This window comes from Panthera onca, chromosome A1, assembly GCF_046562875.1.
Source record: "Panthera onca isolate mPanOnc1 chromosome A1, mPanOnc1 haplotype 2, whole genome shotgun sequence".
NCBI classification, from domain to species: Eukaryota; Metazoa; Chordata; class Mammalia; order Carnivora; family Felidae; genus Panthera; species Panthera onca.
This window is the reverse complement of record NC_138339.1, coordinates 29,227,660-29,249,148: the sequence shown is the minus strand read 5'-3', so window position 1 is coordinate 29,249,148 and position 21,489 is coordinate 29,227,660. Positions and strand designations below refer to the sequence as shown.

Sequence of the window (21,489 nt, the reverse complement as noted above, 5' to 3'; positions counted from 1 at the left end):
AACCAATCCCTCAGAGATACAAACAATTATCAGGGAATACTATGAAAAATTATATGCCAACAAATTGGACAACCTGGAAGAAATGGACAAATTCCTAAACACCCACACTCTTCCAAAACTCAATCAGGAGGAAATAGAAAGCTTGAACAGACTCATAACCAGCAAAGAAATTGAATCGGTTATCAAAAATCTCCCAACAAATAAGAGTCCAGGACCAGATGGCTTCCCAGGGGAGTTCTACCAGACGTTTAAAGCAGAGATAATACCTATCCTTCTCAAGCTATTCCAAGAAATAGAAAGGGAAGGAAAACTTCCAGACTCATTCTATGAAGCCAGTATTCCTTTGATTCCTAAACCAGAGACCCAGTAAAAAAAGGGAACTACAGGCCAATATCCCTGATGAATATGGATACAAAAATTCTCAATAAGATACTAGCAAATCGAACTCAACAGCATATAAAAAGAATTATTCACCATGATCAAGTGGGATTCATTCCTGGGATGCAGGGCTGGTTCAACATTCGCAAATCAATCAACGTGATACATCACATTAATAAAAGAAAAGATAAGAACCATATGATCCTGTCAATCGATGCAGGAAAGGCCTTTGACAAAATCCAGCACCCTTTCTTAATAAAAACCCTTGAGAAAGTCGGGATAGAAGGAACATACTTAAACATCATAAAAGCCATTTATGAAAAGCCCACAGCTAACATCATCCTCAATGGGGAAAAACTGAGAGCTTTTTCCCTGAGATCAGGAACACGACAGGGATGCCCACTCTCACCGCTGTTGTTTAACATAGTGTTGGGAGTTCTAGCATCAGCAATCAGACAACAAAAGGAAATCAAAGGCATCAAAATTGGCAAAGGTGAAGTCAAGCTTTTGCTTTTTGCAGATGACATGATATTATACATGGAAAATCCGATAGACTCCACCAAAAGTCTGCTAGAACTGATACATGAATTCAGCAAAGTTGCAGGATACAAAATCAATGTACAGAAATCAGTTGCATTCTTATACACTAACAATGAAGCAACAGAAAGACAGATAAAGAAACTGATCCCATTCACAATTGCACCAAGAAACATAAAATACCTAGGAATAAATCTAACCAAAGATGTAAAAGATCTGTATGCTGAAAACTATAGAAAGCTTATGCAGGTAATTGAAGAAGATATAAAGAAATGGAAAGACATTCCCTGCTCATGGATTGGAAGAATAAATATTGTCAAAATGTCAATACTACCCAAAGCTATCTACACATTCAATGCAATCCCAATCAAAATTGCACCAGCATTCTTCTCAAAACTAGAACAAGCAATTCTAAAATTCATATGGAACCACAAAAGGCCCTGAATAGTCCAAGTAATTTTGAAGAAGAAGACCAAAGCAGGAGGCATCACAATCCCAGACTTTAGCCTCTACTACAAAGATGTAATCATTAAGACAGCATGGTATTGGCACAAAAAAAGACACATAGACCAATGGAATAGAATAGAAACCCCAGAACTAGACCCACAAACGTATGGCCAACTCATCTTTGACAAAGCAGGAAAGAACATCCAATGGAAAAAAGACAGTCTCTTTAACAAATGGTGCTGGGAGAACTGGACAGCAACATGCAGAAGGTTGAAACTAGACCACTTTCTCACACCATTCACAAAAATAAACTCAAAATGGATAAAGGACCTGAATGTGAGACAGGAAACCATCAAAACCCTAGAGGAGAAAGCAGGAAAAGACCTCTCTGACCTCAGCCGTAGCAATCTCTTACTCGACACATCCCCAAAGGCAAGGGAATTAAGAGCAAAAATGAATTACTGGGACCTTATGAAGATAAAAAGCTTCTGCACAGCAAAGGAAACAACCAACAAAACTAAAAGGCAACCAACAGAATGGGAAAAGATATTTGCAAATGACATATCGAACAAAGGGCTAGTATCCAAAATCTATAAAGAGCTCACCAAACTCCACACCCGAAAAGCAAATAACCCAGTGAAGAAATGGGCAGAAAACATGAATAGACACTTCTCTAAGGAAGACATCTGGATGGCCAACAGGCACATGAAAAGATGCTCAGCGTCGCTCCTTATCAGGGAAATACAAATCAAAACCACACTCAGATATCACCTCACGCCAGTCAGAGTGGCCAAAACGAACAAATCAGGAGACTATAGATGCTGGAGAGGATGTGGAGAAACAGGAACCCTCTTGCACTGTTGGTGGGAATGCAAATTGGTGCAGCCACTCTGGAAAACAGTGTGGAGGTTCCTCAGAAAATTAAAAATAGACCTACCCTATGACCCAGCAATAGCACTGCTAGGAATTTACCCAAGGGATACAGGAGTACTGATGCATAGGGGCATTTGTACCCCAATGTTTATAGCAGCACTCTCAACAATAGCCAAATTATGGAAAGAGCCTAAATGTCCATCAACTGATGAATGGATAAAGAAATTGTGGTTTATATACACATTGCAGTACTACGTGGCAATGAGAAAGAACGAAATATGGCCCTTTGTAGCAAAGTGGATGGAACTGGAGAGTGTGATGCTAAGTGAAATAAGCCATACAGAGAAAGACAGATACCATATGTTTTCACTCTTATGTGGATCCTAAGAAACTTAACAGAAACCCATGGAGGAGGGGAAGGAAAAAAAAAAAGAGGTTAGAGTGGGAGAGAGCCAAAGCATAAGAGACTCTTAAAAACTGAACAAACTGAGGGTTGATGGGGGGTGGAAGGGAGGGGAGGGTGGGTGATGGGTATTGAGGAGGGCACCTTTTGGGATGAGCACTGGGTGTTGTATGGAAACCAATTTGACAATAAATTTCATATATTGAAAAAAATAAAGTGAGATTAATCGAAGATCTCAGAAAAATTATATTTGATTAACGCACATGGCCACTCACAGAAAGTTCTCTCTTCTGTTAATAGCAGCTAAATTTATACACACAGAAAAAAATTCTTAAGACCATGCAAATTCAGTTGAATTCCATGCATTCATTATATTCATCGAAAACCTGTAGTAATGTCCACGCCAAAGTGTTACTTTAAGAAAAAAATTAAAAATGTACACTAAAACATGACCAAGATTAAACTGAAGAAAACAGTAAATAAGCATAATTTATGTTTTATTTTTAAAAGTATGGCATCACACATATTCAAGTGTGTTATACCAGGTTCATTCCCCAGAAGTGGCATTTTAAAGTGTTAAGCATTGTTAAATATCAAAAAAATATGAGTCTACCTTTACAAGGTAGTATAATTCATTGTGGCATAATTCAAAGTACTGTGCCAATAATAAATAGTATAATCAAGTTTCAAACTTCTTTTCAAATATATTTAAAGGAAAGCATATAGACACACATTTATATGTACACAATTTATTATACTCAGGTAATTAAAGATATTTTATAAGAGTAAACAGTTTTACCCCTCAGCTTGTTTGTACACTTATATAGATTTTTAATACTCGTTCAAAGAGCTTCAATTCCTGTGTATACAGATTTTCATGAGAAGGAATAAAGATAAAATTTAATTTTACAGGAACACACATTGTCTTCCTTCACAAAATAACCCATAGTCATTCAAGGTTGATAAGAACTAATCTTTAAGAAAGCAACTGTTGTTGGGGCCCCTGGGTGGCTCAGTCAGTTAAGGGTCGACTTTGGCTCAGGTCATGATCTTGCCATTTGTGAGTTTGAGCCCCACAGTGGGCTCTGTGCCGACAATGCTGAGCCTGCTTGGGATTATCGCTCTCTGCCCCTCCCCTGCTTTCACTCTCTCTCTAGATATATAAAAGCTTAAAAAAATAAGTACTGCAACCCAGGTTTCTTATTAAAATGAAGTGTTACACAGCCCCCCCCCCCAAAAGAAGGAAATTCTGCCATTTGTGATAACATGGATGGACCCTGAGGGTGCTATGCTAAGTGAAATAAATTAGAGAAAGACAAATACTGTATTTACTTGTATTATTCACTTATATGTGGAATCTAAAAAAAAAAAACAAAACAAAACCCCAAACTTATAGATACAGAGAATAGATTGATGGCTGCCAGGGTGGGGAGTCAAGGGACAGGAGAGCTGGGTGAAGGTGGTCAAAAGGTACAAACTTCCAGTTGTGAGATTAATTAATTCTGGGTATGTAAGGTATAACATGCTGACTGTAGTTAATAATACTGTATTATTTATTTGAACATGGCTAAGAAAGTATATCTTAAAAGTTCTTATCAAAAATTGTAACTATGAGGTAATAGATTTTAACTACACTTATTGTGATAATCATTTTATTGTATACACATATATCAAATCACTATGTTGCATACCTTAAGCTTAGATAATGTTATATGTCAGTTATATTTCAATAAAACTGGAAAAAAATAGAAAAGAAGGGAAAGGTCAGCTGGTGCTCCACTGACTTAGTTTACCTAGGTAGCAGCAGCAGAAGTGATGTAATTTGGATAATGTCCTTGATTACAAGGTCATAGGTGAAAAATGCCTCCCACAGTGATATCCTTAAAGAAAGACATTTATCTCCAGCTCAAACTCGCTAGTATTGATTCCGTGGCATGTCACGAAGAACATTGGCTGATAGAGCTCCATGATGCTGGATAAATGACATTTTGCTGTATGACATTTGGTTTAATGTTATCACAAGGAACTAAGCCTGGATAAACTGAAGCCATAAGAGTGAACTTTAAGATAATTTGTATAGGGCCAAGTACGGAGTTCTACAGGAAACATTCAAAATAGAAATTTTGTTTCTTTCTACTAAGAGTCTAAAAACTCAAAGGTGGCCTGATCACTGTATACAGAAAGGAGGTTTGGGGGAACCTAGGTGGATCAGTTGGTTAAGCGACTGCTTCTTGATCTCGGCTCAGGTCATGATCTCATGGTTCATGGGATCAAGCTCCACATTGGACTCTATGCTAACAACATGCAGCCTGCTTGGGATTCTCTCTCTGCCTCTCTCTCTCTCTCTCTGCTCCTACCCTGCTCATGTGCACACTGTCTCTCTCAAAATAAAGAAATAAACTTTATTTATTTGTTTATTTATTTAAATGTTTATTATTTATTTTTGAGAGAGAGAGAGACAGGGTGCAAGCAGGGGAGGGGCAGAGAGAGGGAGGGAGACACAGAATCTGAGGCAGCCTCCAGGCTCTGAGTTGTCAGCACAGAGCCCCACGAGTGAACCATGAGATTGTGACCTGAGGTGAAGTCTGACACTTAACCAATTGAGCCACCCAGGTGTCCCAGAAATAAACTTGAAAAAAAAAAGGGGGGGGGGGTTGTTTGTTTGTTTGTTTTTAAAAGAAAGGAGGTTTTGGGGCACAGGACCAGGCAGTTTTTTGTTTGTTTGTTTTGTTTTGTTTTGTTTATGAAATCATTTCTGCCCTTACCATTTTGGCTCCTTGTAGCTCAGATCAATTGTTTTATTTATCAGTATGTGTCAGGCATACCAGACAAAAGGTAAAATGCAGCAAAACAAATCAAAGTAGAATGGTCTCCCTCGTAGAAAACGTGTACTCTGCGGAATTCTGACTGGTGTCCTATGAGCTCAGGGTTCCAGACAGCAACCAAAAGTAAATAAATACAACCGAATAAAGCTGATGATCTAATTGGTGTTATTAAGTGATTCACAAATCAGGGCAGCATCAGGTCCAGCAGGTAGAGGGGAGCTCCATTCAGCTAAATGAAAGAAAGGTTTTTAAAGGCAGAGAGAGGCATAACAAAAAGAAGAAATGTATTAGCAAGGAATGCATTCTTTAGCCAAGGTTGACCTCCTGAGGGGAGCCAAAGGGGTCTACCAGCAAACTCTCTAGTATTGACCAGGAAATTTCATGCTGACTGGTTAAAGGTTACATTCCTGGGGGGTGTTGAAACTGGAGTTGGGTTAGGTGTTAAGTCTGGGTTTCCTGACTTGGGGCCTTAACCTAAGTAATACCATTTTGGGCCTATGGTTTTCTTAACAGTTCCCTCCTTTTGATCAGACTTCCTCTAACTCAGACATGTGATCAAAATTTAAGACATTAGTGCCACTCTCAGCTACCTCTTGCTGGTTCTCTCAAGTTTGCTGATCCTTCACTGGCATTCGCGGGCCGTGACATTTTGCTTTATCTCTGTACGTTATGGCTTTAGGTTCACATTCCTTAAGTCGGTCATCTTCTGTGTGCCTTTTCTGACGTTCCAGTCTTAGGGTGATCTCTTGCTTGGTGGCTAGCAGCTGTGAACATCCATTTAAAGCTTTTGGATGATAAAAGCTGACATGCAGGCTTGACAGCCTTGTTTATATTTGCCCTAACCAGGGAAATAGGGACCTGCCAGAGGGAGTAAATCCTGAATCATGAAAGCTTCCTGCAACATCCTTTTTAACTCAATAATGTGAATTTAGAGGAGTCGACCAATGAGATGTCTTATTTTGCTTGTGAAAAGTTAGGGGCACAGGTAGATTTTTTCCCTAGCCTTAAATAAAACATTGTTCGAATTGCAGAGGTTACCCCCACCCCGCACCCTCAGTAATGGCCTTGGAGGTGAAGATGAGGCATTATCTTTCTAGGCCAATGCCAACAGAAAGGAAAGGAAAAGAAGGAGACAGGGTTTCACGTTCAGTTAAACTGTGAATTCTTGATCTGTCGTCTTGGGCAGAAAGAGTCTGCCTCAATGTCACTACTGCTTTTCCTCGTCAATTTGATTTGGAGGCTCCAGCCTCTATATAGGACCAGGTGCCACATGGAGCCTTCTTTAGCTGTGTGATGTGAGCCCAGGGCTTGATACGTTCTAGCTCTGTAGCAGTGTCTGTGGTCAGCAGAGCTTGGTAAGTTCCTTTTCAGTGGGGCTCCAGAGCTGGTTTTCTCTGATAACATTTCCAAAATACCTAAACACCAGGCTCTAAACTATGATCAACAGAATCCTTTGTGGGTTTTTTTGTTTTTTATATATATATATTTTTAAAAATTCTTTTTAATGTTTATTTTTGAGAGAGAGAGAACGTGCATGTGCATGTGTGGGGGAGACGTAGAAAGAGAGGGGGACAGAGTATCTGAAGTAGGCTCTGCACTGACAACTGACATGCAGGGCGCAAACCATGAGATCATGACCTGAGCGGAAGTCAGACGCCTGACCGACTGAGCCACCCAGGTGCCCCTCAGCGGAATCCTTTGAATTGGGACCCAAGAAGGCTTCTTTCATCTGTTGATGACGGGCTTGAACATATGCATTAGAGACTTACAGTAGGTAGCCACACTAGCATGAGACAACAGGGATCAGCCGAAGGTTGTACACTGGCAGAATTCCAAGAAGTCTGCAAGGTTTTGTTAAGACTTGTATGATTTGCTCAGTGAAGTGGATGCCTTGATCACTGGAGATTATAGAAGGTATATCATATCCTAAGTGGGAAACACATTTTTGAACGGCTTTTCTTCTTATTTTCCTACTGTGAGAGCATCAGGAAAGGCTTCAGCCCATCCAGAAAACATGTGTAACAAGAACATATTGATAATACTTACAAAGTGGCATCTGTATGAATGAGGTTAAACTGTAGGTGTTCAGAGGGTCCAGAGGGAATAGGTCTGAGGACTCGGAGACAAAAACAGTTTCCAGGATTATGGACATGCCAAATCACACTTTTTTTTTTTTTTAATAGAAGTTTCCCACTAATGTCTATTTATAATCTGAGTCCTCTGAAATGCACTGTGGTGGGTGAAGGAATGCAAAAACTGAAAAAGGGGGTTTGTCAGGGAGCCGGGAAGAACCAAACAGCCCTCTGGGTTTTCTCGCAGCCCTGATATTTCATTTAATGGACTTCATCTGCATGTGTCACAATCTTTATAGAATCTGTTGCTGCTGCCTTGTGTGGAAGTCCAGCCGATGACATTATTAAAATTTCTTTTCAAGGATTTCTTTTCCACAAACCTGTAACTTTCTTTTTAAATTTAGATTTTGTCTTAAGGTTTCCTTTTTTATTTTATTTATTTATTTATTTATTTATTTATTTATTTATTTATTTAATATTTTATTTTTAGGGGCGTCTGGGTGGCTCAGTCAGTTAAGTGTCAGACTTGGGCTCAGGTCATGATCTCACCATTCACCGGTTTGACCCCACATTGGGCTGTGCACTCCCAGTGCGGAGCCTGCTTGGGATTCTCTCTCCTTCTCTCTCTGCCCCTCCCCCACTCATGCTTTTTCTCTCTCTCAAAATAAATAAATAAACTTAAAAAAAAAAAAAGATTTTGTTTTTAAGTAATCTCTGCACCCAATATGAGGTTCAAACTTACAACCTGAGTTCAAGATTCCCATGCTCTACCAACTAAGCCAGACAGATGCCCTGAAAGTTTTCTCTTTGAATAGCCAGTGTTATTTTAGGACAAAATTACTTTCTTTTTCCTCAACAAAAATGTATTTCTATTTGTCATGCTTTTTCTTACCAAAACTTTCCTGCATATAGAATTGTTACCCTTATTATTTCCAGTAGTCTTAATTACATTTATTAGAATTTGTAACTCCCAGAATTCTTAATTTTGAGTGAAAGCTTATAAGTAAGCAATTGTGAACTGTTACACCAGTATTCTTTAGATTGCAAATTTATGAATAATTTTTAGAAGTATATGCCTTTTTCATTTTTCCAATGTCGTGCTAACACATCTAAAATATCTTTTAGTTTCTTTGCAATAAGAAGCCAAAAGTAGAAAACCTGTGTTCAGTAATTAATGTTTTAGTATTTTATCTTATTTGGAAATGATCTGGATATTTAAAGAACTTAACTTATCATTTGACCTCATTCAGAAAAACTTTTAAGGTTTTAGGTTGCCCAAAAAGCTTTAGGAAAGCTATTTAAGTAGACATAAATATTGCTGAAAAGTTCCTTTTTAAACTTTTCTTGCTAACTTTTACTTAATTCACTTCTGTTCAGTAATTATGTTTAGATTACCTACAAAAACTTCATTCAACATTAGACAACTTCAGCCATTATCCTAAACTATTAATTTTTTGTTGACAAATCTTTTTTTTTATAATTTATTTATTTTTTTAAATTTACATCCGAGTTAGTTAGCATATAATACAACAATGATTTCAGGAGTAGATTCCTTAATTCCACCCCTTACCCATTTAGTCCATCCCCCCTCCCACATGTTTATAAATCTTGTATGAGACTACATGAGCTTATTTGGCTAGTAAATTCAGGTAGAATAAAATTTTTGTATTTAATGCTGATAACTCTAAAGACATGTCTGTTTTAATTAAACCATCAACCTTAAACTAGCTTTACATATCAAATAATTTCCCAGGTCACATGCACTTGAAAAAAATTGAGGTTAATTTCTATCTTTTTGTGTATTTTAAATTGCCCAGTCATTACAAGTGCTTGTCCTCAAACCCACTGAATAGAGCTCTTTTTGAAATTAGTTTTAGCAATATCATCTGGGGGTAGAACAGTACCTCACATTTGTAACATAAACACAAACACACAGGCGCAAAGACCTCATAGTTACTAATATTTGTGGAGAAGATTTTTAAGATTTGTATTTGTCCCTGAAATTAATGTTAAGGGACCTGTGCTAGAGTTTGGGAACAAGTACCCTTTTAGCAGTTTGTATTTTTAAAAAAGGCCTCCTTGGGGCGCCTGGGTGGCTCAGTCGGTTGAGTGTCCGACTTCAGCTCAGGTCACGATCTCGCGATCTCGTGGTCCGTGAGTTCGAGCCCCACGTCGGGCTCTGGGCTGATGGCTCAGAGTCTGGAGCCTGCTTCGATTCTGTGTCTCCCTCTCTCTCTGCTCCTCCCCCATTCATGCTCTGTCTCTCTCTGTCTCAAAAATAAATAAACGTTAAAAAAAAAAAAATTTAAAAAAATAAAAATAAAAAAAAAATAAAAAAGGCCTCCTCCTCTTCTTTCTTTTAGTCTCAGGTGATTGTGGGCTGTGTTTACATTTCAAAGACATGATAAGATGTTTAACTTCAAGGAACAATGAAAGAATGTAAGTTTCTGTAAGGGGGACTTTGGTTTCCTAAGGCCAATGATTTACTAACCTTTTAAGATGAACAAAAGGAAGTTTGGGGATTGGTAAGAAATAGATAAATTTAGAATTGCCTCTGGAGCTGATTTTTGTTTTCCGAAAGATTTGTAAGATAAGGACAGTTGCTCTTACTTAAAGAATTGAATTGTCACTTGAATGACATAGGTTGATCTACCTTTCCTACTATATTATCCTCAATTTGTTTCTTTCCCTCTGAGTACATAATTAGAATTTTAAATCTTTTTAGCGGTATTGAGTACCCCTCCCCCTCGCCCTGCTTGGGTGTAAGACAGGTCCTCAAAGAGGGTGCAAAGGATATTACCTTCCCCAAACTCCCAAAGACAGACAAAAGAAAGACCCGATGACTGGGGCTGTCCCAGGCAAGCAGAAAGCCAAGCCCAGTTATGCAAAATGAGTCAAGCAAGAAAGCAACTGCTATCTCTGGGAGAGAGAGTGATGCAGGCTGCCTGGGTAGGAGGACCCAGTAGGGGATCTGCAGGACCAGCCAAAAGGGCCCTTGGCTTTGCACGGAATAGAAATCCAACTCCCAGGGAAAGTGAGAGCAGAGTTTGCATAATAGTCTAAGTGATGGGGCGTAGCAGATGGAGCATCTGGGAGACACAGAGAGGATAGGACACTCTTGTTTCTGCTGGGGGTCTGGGGTTTTTATTGAGGATGCTGGTCTTGTGAATGTGTCCTCTCAGACATCTAGGAATGGTCAAAACAAGGACAAGTGCTCAGGCGTCCTCCATAAGTCACTGATGGCCTGGAGCCGTGGGTATTGGTGTCTAGGTGTGTGGAGTCAGTGGTATTGGGAAATGGTACCTGAGGACTCTGCCTGGTCATTCCTTGGATGTTATCTATTGTTCTGGAAGACTCCAAAGAAATCATTAATTTCTTGACCTTTACAAAGAGGACATACAGTATCTGAACTATAAGGCATGTGAAAAGTTGGGGTGCAGGTCGTAGCAAGAATAGTAGCAGGAAAAGGAGCAAAAAAAAAAAAAAGTGTTTTTCATGGGGTCCTTCAGTTTCCCTGTCCCAAAAGGATCAATAACCAAGGGGTCTGGATTTGGAAAGGCAGGGACAGTGTGAAATTTTATTTTCGTCTCTTGACTGAGCACTACAGACAGAGATTCAGAAGAACTGATTCTGTTAAGAGTTTTCATCCTTTACTGGCTTCTGCCAATTTTTCCAGGATCTCCTCTGCAGGCTCTAGTATCTCTGAGTCTCCCCAAAATGTCTCAGTGTCGTGAACTCTGAGGGGCCCATATTGGGGGGGGGCTCCTTTGAAGGTAGATATGGGGGTATCTGTAAGGCCATTGACTTGCAAGCATTTTGTTTATATTGTGTAGTCTTTTCAGGGTGGAAAAATAATTCAGATTAGGATGAGTACTCAAAGGAAGAAAAAAGAAAGCAATAGTTCTGTCAGTCTTATAGTCTTTTAGGTACCTCCCACATCTTTAATTTTTCATTAGCTTTTTGCAACAAAACTTTCAATGAAATGATTTTGGAATTTTGAAACCTTTCGGAGGTTTTGCTTGCCAACTAAAATGGGTACACTGTTCAGTTGAATTGGAGAACGCTTTCTCTCAAATGAACTTCTCAAATGAACGATTTTGTCTAATTGGAATATTCCCCATAATGGTCATTGTGATTCCAGTTTGCTTTTAGTAAAATTTTGCCATTTTTATAGATATTCACAGCTCCCTGCCTCAGTTTTTGGACATAAGATGACTTCTAGGTGTGCTGGGAGGTGCTGTGCCAGACTCTTTTTTTTTGTTTTGTTTTTGTTTTTTAAGTTTATCTGTTCATATTGAGAGAGAGAGAGAGCATGAGCAGGGGAGAGGCACAGAGAGAGGGAGAAAGAGAATCCCAAGAAGGCTCTGTGCTCTCAGCACTGAGCCTGATGTAGTGCTCGATCCTATGAACTGTGAGATCATGACCTGAGCTGAAATCAAGAGTCAGACACTCAACCGACTGAGCCACCCAGGAACCCCTGCACCAGACTCTTTAGAATTTAAGGATCCCATTAGCTAAGACTTCATTTACACAATACAAGAAAAACAAACATACGCACCTTAACACACCAGCAGTAACCAAAAGATGTTATTGCAGACTGGCCAAGAGAAGGCTGTGTGCACCATCAGCAATTTCCAGAATAGACTAAGTCGGCAAAGTCCAGCAAATACAGAATACAGGTGGGAACTGGGGAAGGGACTCCAGTGTGGAACTGTGGACTGAACCAAGGGCCAAGGGCAGGTGCTCTGTTAGAGGCTCCTATCAGTCTCCACTGACCCGTTAACCTTAGACTGGAAAGCCAATTAAGTTGGTAGCTTGAATTCAAAAAGAGCAGAGCTCAAACCAAGAGGGACTCACCATTGGCCCTCAGAGATGGTGAAAAAGACCGTGAACTCAAAAGGGTTTGCAAGGCATCATGTTTGTTTCTTATTGTCCCTGAATGCTGTCAAAAGTTCACTTTGGATCCCATCGTTGCCACCAAATCTGTTAAAAACCAAAACTGAACCAAGCAAATCTGACGGTCTAATTGGTTTTATTAAACGACTCATGAATTAGGCAGCATTTCATCCAGCAAGCAGAGGGTAGCTCCAGTGAACTACACAAAAGGCAGAGAGAGGGCAAAACAAAAAGAAGGAAGGACTATATTAACAAGGAATGTGTTGCTTTGGGAAGGTTGCCCTCCTAAGGGGACCCAAAGGAGTGTTTCAGTAAATTCTCTAATATTCACCAGGGAATTAATTCCATCCTGACTGGTTAAGGGTAACATTCCTGGGGAAAGCTCACATTAAGATATTACATTAGGTATTAAGATTAGGTTTTAAGGTTAGGTATTAAATCTCAGCTTACTGACCTGGGGTCTTAACCTAAGTGACACCATTTTGGGCCTGTGGTTTTCTCTTAAATACAAGCTTAAAGCTTGAAAACTAGAGTGTAATCTTCTCGTTTCACAGATGGACAGAGTCCCAGGGAGGTAAAGTGACTTGCGTAAGGTTTCACAACTAATTCTAGACTGAAGGGCAGCAGAAATGTGACAGTAGTTCAGGACAGGCTATCCCAGTATGCTTTATTATGTTCATCATTTTGAGCTGTAGTCACTTGAAAAACAATACATGCAGGAAAAGGCTTTCCCTGATTTCCCCTTATCTGCCAGAGGACAGGTCAGGCAATAGGAACTGGGTTGTCCTCAAGCCCCTCCCTCCCTAGGAATGTCTTTAACTGGGGAAGATTGATCATAGGAGAAGAGACTAGAAATTAATACCAACCCTAACAAACTTTGTCGCTGTCTTATCTCCCATCTATAGTCTTTCCCCCAAGAGTAAATGATCTGCCTCCCTCCCTCCTCTTTCCCTATTAAGATAGTATTTAATCCTGAATTCTAAAGCCACCTCTGGGTCTTACTCATTTTCCTTGCATATCTCCTGTGAATGCATAAGGTATACATGCTAATGATGTATTTCTCCTGTTAGTCTGCCTTTTATCTCAGCTTAGAACTCAGAAGGGTAGAGGGAAGATGGTGTATTTCTCCCCTAAAAGGCAGATCTAGATTTTTATTAAAAAACAAAACAAAAACAAAACCCTGGTGTGCCATTCTTTCCACAGATGGATGCATCCTCCATTGTAAGAGAAACCAGCGCTGTCCCGTGTAGCACACCCGACCTCCACCTAGCGCGGGTCTTTGTGCCCGTGGCTCCCTCGGGAGGGGTTTTACCCCTGGAACAGGTTGACAAAGAGATGGAATTTAAAATGGCCCTTGCTCTTGGGGGGGGCAGGGAAATGTGCTGTGCTGGGGGCTTCGGGTTGTTTGCCTGGAAGTGGCTTCCACGTAGCAGGAAGTTTCTTTGCCTTGCTGCCTCCTTCCCTGAACTCCAGATTCAGCCGCATTTATTTTTCCTCGGGGTCCTTTCAGTTTCTGCCTAATGAGACCGGTGGCAGCTGAGTGTGTGACTGACACTCGGTATGTACAGCTTGTATTCATCTTCCTGAGAAAGGGCATTGCACAATAAAGGATTGCCAAGGGCAACAGCGGTGGCATTTCGGAGAGCCCCAGCCGCAGCCCGTGCACCGCCCCGGGGGAAGGAAACAGCGCGCGCAGAACCAGCGAGCGGCTGGAGGGAGGCGGGACTTCTAAAGTAATTAAAATATTCATATGCAGGGGGACCTTGAGTTCCTTTCTCTTTGCCCATTAGACCTCTTTACTTTTTACCCACAGACGGTTCTCCTGATTTCCAGGGCACAAAAGCCAAGTCGAGGCTGGAGGGAAATACTTTTGGAGTAAAATCAAATCAGTTGCAAATGAGTTACAACATCTCAATTGCCTTAATAGATCAAACAAAACTTCTCTGTATTACTCCAGGCACCAGAACCGAAACTCTCCTTGGAGTTCCCCAGCTAAAAAACCCGTAAATCTTTGGCCTGCCTATAGCAAGGTCCCGAGCAATGCTCTTGAGGGCTCACCCAGGGCACAGTGACTTGGAAACAGAGTTTGCTGAGCACGTGGCCTGCCAGGATGGTGTAACTAGCAAACTAGCTGGAATGAGCGCGCCAGTTTCAGGCCAGTGAATTCTTCTGTCAGGCCAGAAGTAGATTTTACTTACTTTGCACCCCGTGTATTGCCTGGGGAGAGGGTGGGCAAGTGAAGCGGGTTTTTTTTGTGTGTTGGTAGCTCAATTGATAATTCCAGCCAGGCTGGCTGCCCGTACCCTCCCTGTTCCCCCATTCCACCTTCTCTCCCGGTTCTGTCTTCAGAACAGAATTCTGTGTACTGCACATAAACGAGCATCGGATAGGCACACACCTCCTTGCTTCAAGTGGGTCCCTTTTTTAATAGAGCTGGCTGGTGCTTTAAAGTCTAACTTTAAAAACAGGTGGATTGAATTGAGATTTATAGATTTCAAGTTGAAAAAAAACTCAGTTTTATTGATAAAAGTAATTTACCAATTGGCATAAAATAAACTGCATGTACTTAAAGTATATAGTTTGGTAAGTTTAGACATATGTATACACCCATGAACTCATCACCATAATCAAGATAATGGACATATTCATCCCCTCCAAGAGTTCCTTCTTGCCCCTTTGGAACCCATCCCTCTCCCCTCTTCCTGGCCCCTGCCCACACCGCTCCTACACTTCAAGCAACCACAGATCTGCTTTCTTTCCTAATAGATTTGTTTTCATTTACTAGAAACTTATATAAATGGAATCACACATGTGTACTCTTTTTTGGTCTGGCTCCTTTTACTCAGCATGATTATTTTGAGATTTATCTATGTTGAGTGAACTTTTGTTTTGTTTTATGTCTGATCTTATTTATTTGTTACTCTTAGAAAATCTCATTTTTGACTAGACTCAACTTAGAGGTAGAAGCTTCCAGAAAGAACAGCCTCTGTGTCTTGGCAATCTGTTCCCGGTGTTTCTCTTTGGCTTTCTTCATTCTCTTGGCCAAAAGTTTAGTATATTTTGCAGCCTCTTCCTTTTTTTAACCTAGTATGCTATTTCTTCAGAGAGAAGATGTTTGTGTCACATGACATGTGGAGGAACAAGATGTTGAATCTTGGGCACTTTGTTTCTAGGTTTCTTACTGTTTAGGCTCTTTCTCACAATGTACTGGTAGACATAATCTTCTTTAGAGAGATTGAAAAGATTTCTGCTAGCTCTTTTGGGTCCCAGGAGACAAAGCACAGTAATATCAGTGAGTCTAGGAATATCGCCTCCCTGTTTTGTTTTGTTTTTTTTACAATAATCAAGTTGAGAACACTGAGATTGACATCCACAGTCAACGTGGAAAAGATTTGCGCTTTCTTTCTTCAGTCCTCCTTGGTCTGTAATGGGAGTGCCCCTTACACAGTAGCAGGCAGACACAGTCATGGGTCAAGACACCATGCCTCAGGGAGAATCCTTGTCTACAGTTCCCACCACTGATTGGGACCATACAACCCTTCCATTCCTCAATCAGAGCATCAGCAGCAACTTCTGTGGTCATATGCTTCTCATAAAAGGTACGAAATTTGCATTTATTGTCCACTTTGATGAGTTTCTGGCAGCCAGTAGCTGGGAAAGAGAGGTTCAGCTTCACCCTGAAGCAGCCGACCACCTCTGAGGTGCCCTGAAAAAGAGCTGTGTTGGGGCGCCTGGGTGGCTCAGTCGGGAGGGCCTCATGACTTTGGTCGTGATCTCACAGTTCATGGGTTCGAGCCCTGCATCAGGCTCAGCGCTGACAGCTCAGAACCTGGAGCCTGCTGCAGATTCCATGGCTCCCTCTCTCTGTGTTCCTCCCCTTCCTGTGCTGTCTCTCAAAAAAAAAAAATAATAAATAAAAATAAAAAAAAAAGAGCCATGTTGAGTGAACTTTATTAGTTTGTAACTTTCAAAGAATTGGTCCATTTTAAAGTTGTTAAATTTATTGGTATAAAATTTCTTGCTCATTTATTTTTTTAAGTTTATTTATTTATTTTGAAAGAAAGCACCGGTAGGGAGGGGAAGGGAGAGAGGGAGAGAGAGCAAATCCGAAGCAGGCTCTGCACTGAAAGTGCAGAATCTGATGCGGGGCTTATACTCATGAACCTTGAGATCATGACCTGAGTCGAAGTCAGACACTAGACTGACTGAGTCATGTGGACCTGGCATAATATTTGTAGAATTTAAGATACATTCACCTCTGTCATTTCTAATATTATTAGTTTTTGTTTTCTCTGTTTTTTTTTTTTTTTCTTGATAATTCTATTTGGAGGTTCTTCAGTGTTATTGATATTCTCAAGCAGCTTTTGGTTTCATTGATTTCCTGACTGTTATTCTGTCTTCTGTTCATTGATTTTTGCTCTGATATTTATTCCTTCCTTCCTTCTACTTTAATTCCTTGGTTTAATTTGCTTTTCTTTTTTTAAATTTCTTTAAGTGGAAGCTGAAGTCATTGATTTGAGAACTTTTTTCTTTCTAATATAGATAGTTACTACTATACATTTATCTCTAAGTACTGCTTTAGCTGCATCCCATATGTTTTGATGTTATTTTTCTTCTTTTTAATTAATTTTTTTTAATGTTTATTTATTTTTGAGAGAATGAGAGACAGAGCATGAGTGGGGGAGGGGTAGAGAGAGAGGGAGACACAGAATCCAAAGCAGGCTCCAGGCTCTGAGCTGTCAGCACAGAGCCTGATGTGGGGCTCGAACCCACAGACTGAGAGATCATGACCTGAGCCAAAGTCCGACACTTAACTGACTGAGCCACCCAGGCTCCCTATTCTTTTTAGTTTTTAAATACTTCCTAATTTCTCTTTGATTTCTTTTTTGGCTCATAAGTTTAGAAGTTTATTACTTCTACACTTTAAATATATACAATTTTGTGTCAATTAAATAAAACTGTTAAAAATGTGTATTACTTAGTTTCCAAATATTTGGGAGTTTTCCAGATCTTGCTATTATTGGTTTCTAATTTAATTCCACTGTGGTCACATGAAAAGATGCTCAATGTTGCTCATCATCAGGGAAATACAAATCAAAACCACACTCAGTTATCACCTCACACCAGTCAGAGTGGCCAAAATGAACAAATCAGGAGACTATAGATGCTGGAGAGGATGTGGAGAAACGGGAACCCTCTTGCACTGTTGGTGGGAATGCAAAGTGGTGCAGCCGCTCTGGAAAACAGTGTGGAGGTTCCTCAGAAAATTAAAAATAGACCTACCCTATGACCCAGCAATAGCACTGCTAGGAATTTACCCAAGGGATACAGGAGTACTGATGCATAGGGGCACTTGTACCCCAATGTTTATAGCAGCACTCTCAACAATAGCCAAATTATGGAAAGAGCCTAAATGTCCATCAACTGATGAATGGATAAAGAAATTGTGGTTTATATACACATTGCAGTACTACATGGCAGTGAGAAAGAATGAAATATGGCCCTTTGTAGTAACGTGGATGGCACTGGAGAGTGTGATGCTAAGTGAAATAAGCCATACAGAGAAAGACAGATACCATATGTTTTCACTCTTATGTGGATCCTGAGAAACTTAACAGAAACCCATAGGGGAGGGGAAGGGAAAAAAAAAAAAAAAAGAGGTTAGAGTGGGAGAGAGCCAAAGCATAAGAGACTGTTAAAAACTGAGAACAAACTGAGGGTTGATGGGGGGTGGGAGGGAGGGCAGGGTGGGTGATGGGTATTGAGGAGGGCACCTTTTGGGATGAGCACTGGGTGTTGTATGGAAACCAATTTGACAATAAACTTCATATATTGAAAAAAATAATAATTCCACTGTGGTCAGAGAAATAATTTGTATGACATGAATCCTCTTAAATTGACACAGATTTGTTTTGTTCAGAATATGGTCTGTGTTCTGCATGCAATTGAAAAGAATGTGTAGTCTGTTGTTGTGTGGAATGTTCTAGAAATGTCAATTAGGTCAAGATGATAGTGTTAATCAAGATGTCTGTATCTTACCTGATTTTCTGTCTACTTTTCCTATCAATTATTGAGAGATAGATAGTGAAATCTGCAATTATAATTATAGATTTGGAAAATTTGTTCTAAAATTCCATCAATTTTTTGTTTCATGTATTTTGAAGCTCTGTTATTGGATACATTCATTTTTGGAATTGTTATGTCTTCTAGAAGAATTGACAGACTCCTTTATCATTCTGTAATGAGCTTCTCTAACCCTGGCAATATTCTTTACTTTAAAAACTGTCTGATATTAAAATGGTCACACTATCTTTGTTTTGATTAGTGTTAACATCGTACATCTTTTCCCATCTATATTAGTTTCCTATTGCTGCTATAACAAGTTACTACAAACTTAGTGGCTTTAAACAACACAAATTTGTTATGTTATAGTTCTGGAGGTCAGAAGTCCAAAATCAGGTTTGTTGGCCTAAAGTCAAGGTATCATCAGGTTTGGTTCCTTCTGGAAGCTCTGGGGAAGAATCCATTTCCCCGCCTTTTCTACTTTCAGGATGCTTTAACTTAGGGCCCCTTCCTCCATCCTTACAGCCAACAGCATAGCATCATTATATTCCCCTTAATTATCTCTGCTTCCATTGTCACATGGCTTCTCTGGCTCTGACCCTCTTGCCTCTCTCACATAAAGACTCCCATGATTACAATAGGACCACTTGGATAATTTCCTCATCTCAAGATCCTTAATCACATCAGTGAGATCCCTGTTTCTATGTAAGGTAATGTGAACACAGTTTCCAGGGATTAGGATGTGGTTATCTTTGGGGAACCATTATTCAGCCAACCATGCCATTCTTTTCCTTTTAACCTATTTGTTTCTTGTATTTAAAGTAGGTTTATGGTAGGCAGCAGGTTCTTTTTTTAAAAAATTCTTTTAATTATAGTGTTTAGGCAATTTATGTTTAATGTAACTATTGATAAAGTTGAGTTCAAATCTTCCCTTTGCCATGTTTTCTACTTGTCTCTTCTGTTCCTTGTTCTCTTTCTCTTCATTTGTGCCTTTAGTCTGCTATAACAAAATGTCACAGACTGGGTAGCTTATAAACAATACAAATTGACTTTCAATGATTCTGGAGATTGGAATTCTGAAATAGGGTGCCTGCATGACTGAGTGAAAGCCTTCTTTCCAGTTGAAGACTTCTTGTGTCCTTACCTGGTAGAAGTAGATAGAGATATCTCTAAAGTCTCTTTTCTAAGGGCACCAATCCCATTCATGAAGGCTCTGCCCTCATGATCTAATCATGTCTCAAAGGTCTTACCTGCCAATACCATCAACTTGGACATTAGGATTTCAACACATGAATTTTGGAGGGATACATTCAGACCATAGTATGCCCTTCTTTGGGATTAAGTATCTTTGATGATTGCATTTTAACTCTGGATTTGGATAATGGCTATAAATCTGTTGTATTTTTTTAGTGGTTGCTTTGTGGTTTATAGTAAACATCTTTAACTTACCACAATATATCTTCATGTGATATCATACCATTTCAAATACAGTATTAGAACCTGATTCTGGTGTACTTTCATTTCTTCCTCCTGATCTTTGCACAATTATTATTTACATTCTACTTTAAATACATTATAAACCTCACAACAGGTTTTTCCCCCCCTTAAAGTGAATTATCACTCAAAGAAGTTTAAATAATAAGGAAAAAATATTTGATTTATATTTACATAGTTACACTTTCTAGCACTCTTGTGCTGGTAATGTCTTCTTTCAGCTTTTATATCTCTGAAAAAAATAATTATTTCACACTTTTTTAAAAAGATATTTTTGCTGGGTATAGAATTCCATTTCGTTACTTTGAATACGTGCCCTAGTCCCTTCTGACTTGCATTCTTTTCACTAGGAGTCTGATATAATTATCTGATAAATTATCTTTGTTTTTTTGCAATAGGCCATATGATGACGTCCCTACATGCTTTTTTTTAAAGACTTTACTTATTTATTTATTTTGAGAGAGAGAGAGTGGCATGTGCACACAAATAGGAGGGGGGCAGAGAGAGAGGGAGAGAGAGAATCCCAAGCAGGCTTCAAGCCCAACCTGGGGCTCGATCTCACAACCAGAACCATGAGATTATGACCTGATCCAAAATCCAGAGTCTGATGCTTAACCAACTGACTTAATCATTTAATCATTTCTTCTTGTTTCTTATACTTGGATTTTGTTGAATTTCTTAGATCTGTGAGTTTATAGTTTTCATTAAATTTCTGACCATTATTTCCATTATTATTATTATTATTATTATTATTATTTCTTCTTCCTACTTCAGGAGCTCCAATTCCCTATATATCAGGCCGCTTGAAGTTGTCCCAGATCTCACTGATGCTCTGTTCGTCTTTTTCTTCAGTCTTTTCTCTATTTTTCATTTGAATACTTTCTATTATAATATCATTAAGTTTACTAATCTAACAGTATGATCCTTTTGGGTCTTTTAGATTTTGTTAGGCAGGATCAGAGCAGTTTTTAGTTTAGGGCTAATTTTCCGCCATTACTAAGGTAAAACTTTTGGATATATGCTAGCTGACAACTCTGAATTACGAGGTTTTCTTCTCTGGTTTGTGGAACCAGGAACTTTTTTTTGGCATTGTGTGACCTTTGGTTATTCCTTCTACTCTCATTGGATATCCCCTCCCCCCAACTTCAGCCTGCCTCAGGGTCATTTCCTGACATACAAATGTTGCTCAGCACTCTACTGAAGACTTGTGAGTCATCTGCAGATCTCAAGAGCTCTCTGAGTCCTGTTCTCTCCAGCAGTCTCCCATACAGTCTCTAGCTATGGGGAGACCAATCCTCTCAGACTCTCAGCTCTGTCTCCTCACTCAGGGATGATGCTGGCTCTAGTTAGGTTTTTCCTTTCTCTTCCACATCCTGGAAACTGCTCTAGGCAGTAAGATGGGACACATGTAGATTCATTTCATTTGTTTCTCCTCTTTTAGTGTTCATTGTCTTTCAATACCTGATGTTTAATGTCTTGAAAACCATTGTGTCATGCATTT

The 21,489-nt window shown here is 39.6% G+C and overlaps 1 protein-coding gene and 1 pseudogene across 1 annotated transcript in view; one reads left to right on the top strand and one right to left on the bottom strand.

The window, feature by feature from the left end:
• The window catches only part of RANBP3L (RAN binding protein 3 like), a 283,923-nt gene that overhangs the window by 35,633 nt on the left and 226,801 nt on the right, over window positions 1–21,489 (top strand). The window lies entirely within an intron of this gene.
• Window positions 15,355–19,700, bottom strand: LOC145715561 (small ribosomal subunit protein eS6 pseudogene; annotated as a pseudogene).